This window comes from Anthonomus grandis, chromosome 4 (genome assembly GCF_022605725.1).
Source record: "Anthonomus grandis grandis chromosome 4, icAntGran1.3, whole genome shotgun sequence".
Classification (NCBI taxonomy): domain Eukaryota; kingdom Metazoa; phylum Arthropoda; class Insecta; order Coleoptera; family Curculionidae; genus Anthonomus; species Anthonomus grandis.
The window spans coordinates 39,405,923-39,416,126 of NC_065549.1; positions in this window are offsets into that span (position 1 = coordinate 39,405,923).

Consider the following 10,204-nt stretch of genomic DNA (forward strand, 5'->3'; position numbering starts at 1 on the left):
TGTGTAAAGTGTATTGCATAAAAAATGGAAGTTATAAAACAACTATTTTCGTTTGACGACTTATCAGATATCGATTTGAGCAAAGTCGATATAAAAGACGTTAATTGTTTCCAAATTACTGTAAGAACTCAGTTTCAAGATTCAAATTACTCGGAAGCAATAAAAAAATGGATGCAAGGGTTTCAAGAGTCTTCTACAACAAACTGGATTGTGTATAAAACGTTTCCCAATCTTAAGAAATGTTTATACAAGAAAATATTTAAATGCGAGCACAGTGAAAAAAACAAAGCCAAAAGTAATGTAAGAGCCGCCGACGAAATTTTGAATGCAGCGCCAGCCTTACCTTTGGTATTAAAAAAATAAACAAGGGTACTATTAAGAATGATTCGTTTTTATTGAAGGGATTGAACGTTGTTATTCTGGTAAGTGAATTAAATTTTGTTATAGTTTTCTACATTTGGATACTTTCTTATTTACATTTGGTTATTACTTATTCTACATACATAATAATATAATGTAATATAATAATAATTTTATGGTTTTTTCGATAATATAGAATATTGATTACGTCTCTTCCGGCGCGGCACCGACCAATCACAAGCCAGCGGGTGGGGTCAATAATGGGGTCACTTTCACTGTACAGTTAGGGTTAATTAGATAAAAATGTAAAAAAAAATATGGCGCCCATAAGAAAAAACAAAGTTAATGATGGTCGGCAAAAGATGAAACGTTTTATTAAAAACCACGGAAAAAGTGGCAACGCAAAAGTGCAAATTTTTTATCGATATTTGCAAACGTATTAGAAACTTATTAAATTTTTAAACGGAATTTTAATAAGCATCAAATTATGCAACTTTGCCATGATTTAATCGACTCTGTATCTCTTACCGTTTCCGAGATCCCAATGATGAGGGTCGAATTTGTGCCACCCTGTACATTCCATGTAATTTTGTTGATTATGTTAAAAACCCAAGTATTTTGTATTTCGACTGTTTAAAAGTTTAAAATAATTTGTTTCACTTTTATTTTTATTACTAGATAGAGCTCGTAGACCACCGACCTAGTTTTTTAGCCTTACAAACATTTTTACACTTTACCATACTTCAAACAGATTCCACCACTATGTAGCAAGGAAAAAGTGAAAATGCAAAAGTGTAAATTATTTTAAAATCCGATAGATAATAAGCTCAGAAAAAAGTAAAATACATTTTTAAAATTTCGATTTTTCACGATTATTTTCGGAACTAATCGGGAGTTTTTAATTTTTTCAAAGGCATATTTTTGAGCTCAGAAATGCGCAACTTTGCCCAAATTTAACCATCTTCGTATCTTCTATGGTTACCGAGAACCCATTAGTGAGGGACGAATTTTAAATACCCTATATATTGTCTCTCAGTCAGCAGTCAATGTGATTTTGCCTTTAATTTGTTTTGTTCCTAAACGTTCTTAAATTAGTGCTGCGAAAGCGGCCATTATAATATTAGATTGGAGATTCAACGCAGTTGACTAATCTCCTGATCCTAACTCCCTGCAGTACGAGTGAACTGTGTCGGGATATAGTTTGTAAATTTTTCGTTCGGCTATAATCGGAATGGGTTAGCACCGTAGCGGGTTAGGGTTGGTAAATACGCCATCCGGAATAGTAGAAATACATAGTTTAACATATGTTCTTTCACACTTTCCGGGCACGGGTGAATCGCCGTCCGGGCACACAAAACGCCCGGATATACCCGCTACAGCTCACGGAGCTCGGACGGGGAAACGCCCGTACTATGCTGCACTAGTGCATAGTGCGCAATGAATGCGTTTATATGATCCGGGTGTTTAATTGTCCGATTGGTCTATACCTGTCTGCAGGTCAGTACCGTGTAGGCTGTTGTGAAAACTGTGTGTTTACTTTGTATTGTAGTTACGAGTATTTAATCATGTCGAAAGAAGTAGAAGAAATAGATTCTGAAATCCTGATTAGTTTAGTTTAGAATGAACCAGAAATTTGGAACAAAGCTGCTGAGGATTACAACAATCGCAATAAAGAAACTGAGGCATGGAGAAGTATTTGCGCCCAGTTGAAAGAAAATTTTGAAAATTTAAGTGACGGAGAAAGAAAAGAGTTTGGTAAGTTTACAATTATTTTATTACTTGCCTCTTATTTTTTATGAACATTGAACTAAACATACGCTAAGGTTGGAAAATAGTATTTATAATAAAACAAGTCATCTAAATTTTTGACAATTGCCATGGTACTTTGCCTACTTCAGTTAGAAAATAGTCACTTAGGACATGTCTAATATCATTAGCCGCCCTTTCACCTTGCATATTTGGTTGTGCTGGCAAATCATTAATACCCAAAACTGTCATGGTATCCTCAAAGTTATAGCCATCTCTTTCCCTCACGAAATTGTGAAGCACTACACAAGCTTTCACAATACTAACGGCAAAATCTGTATTAACATTCAAAGGTCGATGCAAAATTCTCCATTTGTTTGTCAGTATACCAAAGGAACACTCAACATATCTCCTGGCTCGGCTGAGGCGATAATTAAATATTCTTTTTTTCTGGGAAAGTTCCTTTCCTCAAAAGTCCGTAGTAAATTAGTATTTAATCCGAAAGCTTCGTCTCCTATAAGAAAATAAGGTATATTTGGACCTTCAGAACCAGGTAAAGGCTTTGCAGGTCGCAATTCCAAGGTCTTTCTTTAAAAATACTTGAATCCCACTCACTTCCATATGCGCCTACATCAACATAAATGAATCGATACTTCGAGTCAGCGACTGCCATCAACACAACTGAGAAATAGGACTTATAATTATAGTATAACGAACCACTAAACTCGGGTTTTACAATTCTAATATGTTTTCCGTCTACCGCACCAGCAGTGGAAAAAATTTGCTCGTTTTTCGAATCCAGTTGCAACTTCTTTCGTAAGTTTAGGAATAAATTCTTGTACTAAAGATGACCAGAGAATGTTACAGACCTCCCGAACAATTTTTGTACTTGTAGAAATTCCCAGTCGATAGCTATAATACAGATCTGTGAAGCTACATCCACTAGCCAGGTACTTGAAATTTAAAAAAAAAATCAATTAAAAATTAAAAATTCTATACTATTGAAGATTTTTTGTTACAGGTCAAATGGTTGTTAAAAGGTGGAATAATATCAGAGACCAGTGGCTTAAATGGAAGAACCGAGACAAAAACTCAAAAAAATCAGGAGCTGCTTCATCAAAACTGAGAAAGTATGTGTATCACGAACAACTAAATTTTCTCGAGAAGGGCTTATATCACCGGTCAACTGAGTCTAACATGGCCTATAAGCAGACAGATGAGGCAGGTCAGCAGGAAACAGAAGAACTCCAATCAGCAGATCGAGGGATGGAAACTCCAGATAAAACCCACCAAATTTCGCAAACTCCATCTGCAAAAACCCTTACCGTAAAGACTACAGGTGTACAGCAGTCAACGAGAAAGAGGAAGCGAAGTCTCGACGAATTTGCACTAAGGATGCTAAAATCGATTGAGGCAGGAGACCACGAGGACCGAAATTTTTTAAGAGCATTCTTCCTTCTATTCAAAAGTTCAATGACAACTAGATTGTAGATTATCAGATGGGAGTTCTGCAGGTGATTAAAAACATTAAGAACGCTGTTTCTATTCCAACAACCCAACAACAACAGCTGCAGATTTATACTCTCCCATACTCTCAACAACAAACACAACAATACCCCTGCAACAATCCATTGCAGAACTCTCAGCAGTATCAGTCTTCTGGCCTTTCATACACTTCACTGCTACCCAGTGTCTTCAATCAACATCAAACGATTCCATCAAGTAACAATTCTACTAACGTAATATCTCCACATTACCTGTCTCCTGATTCTAATGACACGCAATCTACGAGTAAGTATAACGATTTGTCATCCCCTTTCTCACAGAATTCAGATATTGACTTTTGATTTCTTTGAAGTGGAAATATATGTATTCTTTCATTAAAATAGAATATTAACCTAAAATGTATTCTTTGTTTTTTATTTATTTTATAGAAACTTGTTTTTGTACCTCGGGCTGCACACGTTGCAACAACTCATAAAAAGAAGTAACGCTCATACGAAAATAATTAAAAAACTTAGTTTCGTCTTCTTTCAATTGTTGAAAAAGCACAAAGAAGGCTCCTTTCAAGTAGCGGCTTTCTAGCAACGGATGAACCCAAACTCGTCTATTACGCTGTTTTTTTCGCCGATGTATTAACAAAGCGATTATAATCTTTTTTCGTCTATTGTCCATGATAATCACCGTCAAACTGAATTACCTAGCACTAAATGGTCCGGAGTTTTGCAAACTCCCGTGTGAAGAGCGCTCCAGGGCGCTGCCCGGCCGAAGGATCAAACGGACGGATAAATATCCTGACCGTGTAAAAGAGGCCTAACTATTTATGTTATAATGTAGGATTAAGTGAAGTATTTAAAATATGGTCAAGGTCAAATTGCCTGTTTTCAAGATGATTCACAATTGTGCCCTATAGGAGTGAACCTTATTTTTCACAGTTGTGACAAAAAAAAAATATATTCAGGAAAATGGCAAAAAAATACTTTATTTAGTTTACAAAGCAATTCCTGTTTTTGGCGAAACAAAGGTAAACGTTACATTTAATACATCCAAGATATTCTCTCAAACTTAGCCTAAAGTGAAGCAGATCCATCGGTTTCTTTTTTTTATCGGTAAAATTCTTCTTGTACTCTAACCAGAAATTAACCACAGATATAACTAGCTAACGCAACTTGCGTTAGCTAGTTATATCTGTGAATTAACTATTACCATGTTAAAGAGATGCAAAATAACTTTCAAAATCCGTTTTTTTGTTTTGAAAAAAGAACTGTCGTATTCTATCATCTGATCACACACATCCACGCCACCCATTTTTTTCTTGTACATCTTTACAACCTTTGGGCAGGAACTTTCACGAATTTTTGTTATTTTTTGTCTCACTTTTCAATTAAGTCCTTTGGTTCGGCTCCGAAAGCTGTATAAATCATGAGAACCGCATTTATTGTCCGTCCATTTTGTAGCACACATTTTATTATCAAGTCTGATTAGTTCCTGCGAGTCTCCTCTCTTCATTTCTTTATCTTTCTTAAATGTACATTACTTCAATCTATATTTGTCATTATACTTCCAGTGTCCTAAATGTCTAAGGAAATAAGCTTGTCCAGTAAAATCTCTGTGGAAAACATTTTTTCAAAAAAATATAACTTTCTTTAGGTAATGTCTCAACTAAATGCAAAACAACTGAGGAACCAAGATCTAAGTCTATGTGCTTAAAAGGAGTCGTTTTCAAGGGAAAACGACTCCGAAAAACGTGAAATTTATCAAGGGATAAATTTCAAAGTCTAGAACTTTGCCTTCAGCTGATGTTGTAAGGACAATTTTTTAGACCTACGGGTCTAGGTTTATTTCTTCTCGTACTGGACATTAATCTTCGCTCTAGAAATGGTATTATCTGTTCATTCTGAGATTTTCTTTCAATGGATCTGCATCTATTTCCAACCATGTCAATCATTGGTTGAAACTTCCAAAGTCTATTTTACCTCTGAATTTCTTGTGAGGCACATCAACCACATGAAATTAACCCTTAGAAGATAAAATTTATCTCTGGGCCTAACACCAGAAACTAATTCAAACTTAAATTTATTGTTCCGGTACATATGGATTTTGGGAAGTAAATACATCCCATAATGGCTTGTAAACCAAAAAATTTTTTGATGTCCATAGATGAGACATTTAAAACATTTCCTGTTTTTTTTGACAGTAATACTGGGCGGTGTGTTCTGCACCCAACGAAAAAAATCGTTACGTTCTTTAAAAACACCGCGTATATCGAAACAAAAACATTTTACTACATACACTTTTATTAAATACCTAATATACAGGTTGGTGCGATTTCGACTGTTTTAACAGAAAACTCGTATTTTCCGAACAGATAGAAAAAAATTGACTTATATGTCATGAGCTCAAATTTTGTAAAACAAAAATGTCAAACTGTTTGGCCGCTAGAATTTGGTCGATTTCGGTAATTAGCCATAACTTTTTTGCTATTAAAGATAATTGACTTCTTAAAACACTTTCTCAAAGTACTTTTTAATGATAAATATTTTTACGTTATATATTTTTATACAGGGTGTTTCATGAAGTTGATATTCCAAAAAAAAAAATTTTTTCTTATGGAACACATAAAGACCACACTCTTTTCAAAAATATATAACACCATATATCTCATTTTAGCTGTTTCCGATATTACATTGTCATTTTCCATTTTCTAAGTCTTTTAATTTTTATAGAAGTAGGCTTTGGTAAAAAACAGCACATGTCATATGTGACAGTTATTTACACGTTTATTCTTTTTGGCTAGATGACACACATCGATACCTGAATACAACAGTGAGAGAAATCCTAATTAACTGTTTTGAGATAATGGCAATCTGATTTTGTATAGTGGTTATTAAATATTTGTGAAGTGAATTTTTGTTTAACCACGTGATTTTATATAGAGAAAAACAATAAATTTTTATTAAACATGGCTAAAATTGTTTAGGATACTTATTTTTGAAGATATTAAAGAAAAAATGAGTTATCTCAGCATTGCTTTTAAGTCCTTTTCATTTTATAATTGCATAGTATGGGTTATCTTACAGTTGCATTAAATACTATTGTTTAGGTTTAGGTTATCCCATTAAAAAAAGCATTAAATAATAATATAAGACCATACTTAAAGAGGAAATGATTTTTTTTTTATTAACAAAAAACATCAAAACAAAATATCAAAATGAGAAAAGTGCTAGATTATTTTAACATTTTTCTTCTAAGGTGCCATCTTCGTTGTCTTCTGTCACCTTGGAGTTTTCATGTCCCTTTAGATTTAGAAAAAATTGGTGATGTCTTTGAGGAATAGCTCCACTTTCACACAAAGAAAGTAGGTCTCTTAATTTATTCGCAGGTATTGGGGGTGGTTCGTTATACGCAGGTGTTAATTGTAAGGCCTCGCAGGCTCTTCTGCGACCTCTCATCCGGAATTTGACATTAACTGATTTTGTAAACTCTTGTTCTACATAGGACATCTTATATTTAATGAGGTCTGGCTCACTAACATTTACTTGAATCATCTTCACATGCTGCCATATACATTTATCTCCGTCATTATTGATATTAAAATTTTTACCCGTTTCGTCGCATAACTTTTTCCAGTCTATAAAGTCCTTCGTCTCCATTTCATTTACAATATACATGGGAGCATTTTTTTTGCTCATCGTATTATCATGGCTAACTCTGATGGAACAAAAATAGGTCCTTGCTTTAAAACTCTCTTTTTTTCTCGTTCAATGCAAGCATGAACACAGTCACCTTGTATATTTATATCATTTTCAACCTTAAATAGGTTTTTATCTTTTTCTTTTGCTTTCTTTTTCACTCTGCTTCAGCGCCCTTTCAGTTTCTGAACTATACTTTTCAAATATTACACAAAATGAGCATTGATCCTTTTTTGGTTGGAAAAATGAAATATTAAATTTGGTGTTAAATACCTTCCTATACACTGGTTCTAGCACATAAGGTTTCTGATCTTGTTCACATCTTTCTTCATAAAATTTGTACATTGAAGAGATAGATAGTGAACCATCTATGTACTCTTTTTTAGTTCTAGCTAGGCAATAGTGGGATTCCACTCTAGGAAAGCTATTAATGTGGTCCTCAACATCGTTAATTAGGTTAATGGGAGTTTTATTACCACTTTCTCTGGTTCCTCTCATATCATTTTCTAAAAACCCATTTGGTGCCTTTTTTATCGCAGTACTAATGGTATTATTAGAAATATCTAATGTTGCCATAAAAAAACATTTACAGATTCTTACATTTTTGCAATTGACTTCAAAATAGTACGCATGGTTTATTTTTCTATGTTTACGGTTGTCGGGGTTTTGTGCTACCTTCTTTGGCGTAATTGTTTTCATACACTTTAATAGGTATTCACGCTGTCTTATTTTAATCAGCTAGCTTATAAAATTGTTGAAAAATAGATATTCTTTTTTCTTTAGAAACGTGTGTAGCACATTTGTACAAACAATTTTCATTACAGGGTGGCTTAATTCTTTTTGGTCTATGCACCTTACCAAGTCGCGACGTATATTCCTGACCAGAGTTTATTTTTTGTTTTTTAACATTTCTTGCCCACAAATTTTCTTTTCTAAGACGTTTTTTTTTTTGTATTCATAAGTGCTTCATTATTGTCTCTACCATCACTGCTGCTACTTTCTACTTCTCCATCATTAGGGTTAAAACTGGGATCCTCATCATTGGAAGATTCTTCTTCATTTCCTAAATCTTGTCCCATTTTATTTTGAATTTCTTGCAAATCTGTTCTTTTCTCACTAAAGTCTTTTGTTCGTTTACATCTAAAAATACAGAATATTTATTATTGACTTTATACACAAGTTACCAGACTTTCGAGACACAGCTTTTGTTTAGTTGCAATGCATAGGTATTTAAAAAAAATAATGAGTAAACAGAATTATAAATAAAACAACACACAAAAACGTACACACCTGATAAAATAGTATCATCCGTAATGACTGCCATATCCATATTATTCTCGAATTCTTGCAAAGTTCCATAGCCTAATTCTGGTTCAATGACTTGCTGTACATCTGACGTCAAAACCTCATCGTATTCACCGTGAAAATTTTGTGGAACTTTTTCTGAGGCTTAAAAAAACATAATTGTTCAAAAACCTGCACACCAAAAAGCTACCTAGAATGTTACTATTTATAACTTTGTTATTAAAAAAATTGTAATTTTTTTAAACTAAATAAAAATTAATAATTATTATTTATTTAATATTATATTCCAATAAACTTACCATGTAAAGAATCTCTACTATTTTCTAAGTCAATTTCAACTTGCTCTTTATTTAATGTAATTCTTGGAAAAATGTCATCATCCTGGATTAAAATTTGTGGGTTTTTAGCTGAAAACATTAAATTTTTTTTAAGATGCAAGCAGTGTAAATAGTACTTAAATATTAAATACTATCACTATTACATCCTAATCAGAAAGTAACATGTAAATATTAACAAACTTACCAGAAAAAATGCTATCCTCAATTTTTTTTTTGTATCAATAATAATGCAATCATGAACTGGTCTTGCTAAATAACAGTGTCCATTTATTGATAGGTCAATCTCTTCTATTATTGGAATATTTTGCGCTGATTGTTCTATAGATACAAAGAGAGAAGAATAAATTATTTAATTTTAATAATACCAACTTTAAAAATTATACCTACTGCAAAAATACACCTTAAAGTAATAAGTGTAAAAGCTTTTTACTTTAAATTTTGTGGAAAATTAAAACACTTGTTAGGAATAAGGTACCTAAAACAATTACCTACAATGTACCTACCCAATAAAAATTTGGGGTTTATAGACTCTGTTTTATTCTCTTGTACTTGGAAATCAACCTGTAATGAGGTTTTACTAGGATGAACAAAGTTTATATCACTTTTAACTTGTGTTTCTGCTAAAAATAAAACGATACAAATTACTCGTATTGTATATTACTATAATATAATACGAAATACGAGTAATAAAGGATTATTTATTACGAGTATCTAATACTTTTGTAGCCTAAAAACAGGCGTAAAAAATAGAACACTAACCTGTGGAAACAAAACCTGGTTGTGCTTCATTAAGAGCCAAAGCACACAGTCGTTTTCCTCTTGAACTCATAATTCCTTCTTTATATTCAAGCCTAAACTTTCACACAACATTCAACAACACAAAAATCTGATAAATTTTACAAAAACAGAATTGTTACGTTAGAAAACCAAAATTAAATGAGATAAATATACGATGTTCATTTATACAAAATGTTTCCCGCCTTATTGCAACAGTGAGATATTTATATTTATCTCAGTGTTGCATGTACGTGATTGAAGGAATATTAAAGCAACCCTGAGATATTGTTAAAAAACAAGCCCAAATAAAAGAAAAAGCAACAGTGAAGTTTGTTTTTTTTATATTTTATATATTTTTGTCGAGATATCTTAGTGTTGCAATGTGTTAAGCTTGGCCTTAGCTTTAGTATGGTGTATTTATCTCAAAAACAGTTTTTTGGGTTTATCTCACTGATGCTTTCAGATATCGACATATAGTTTGCGAAA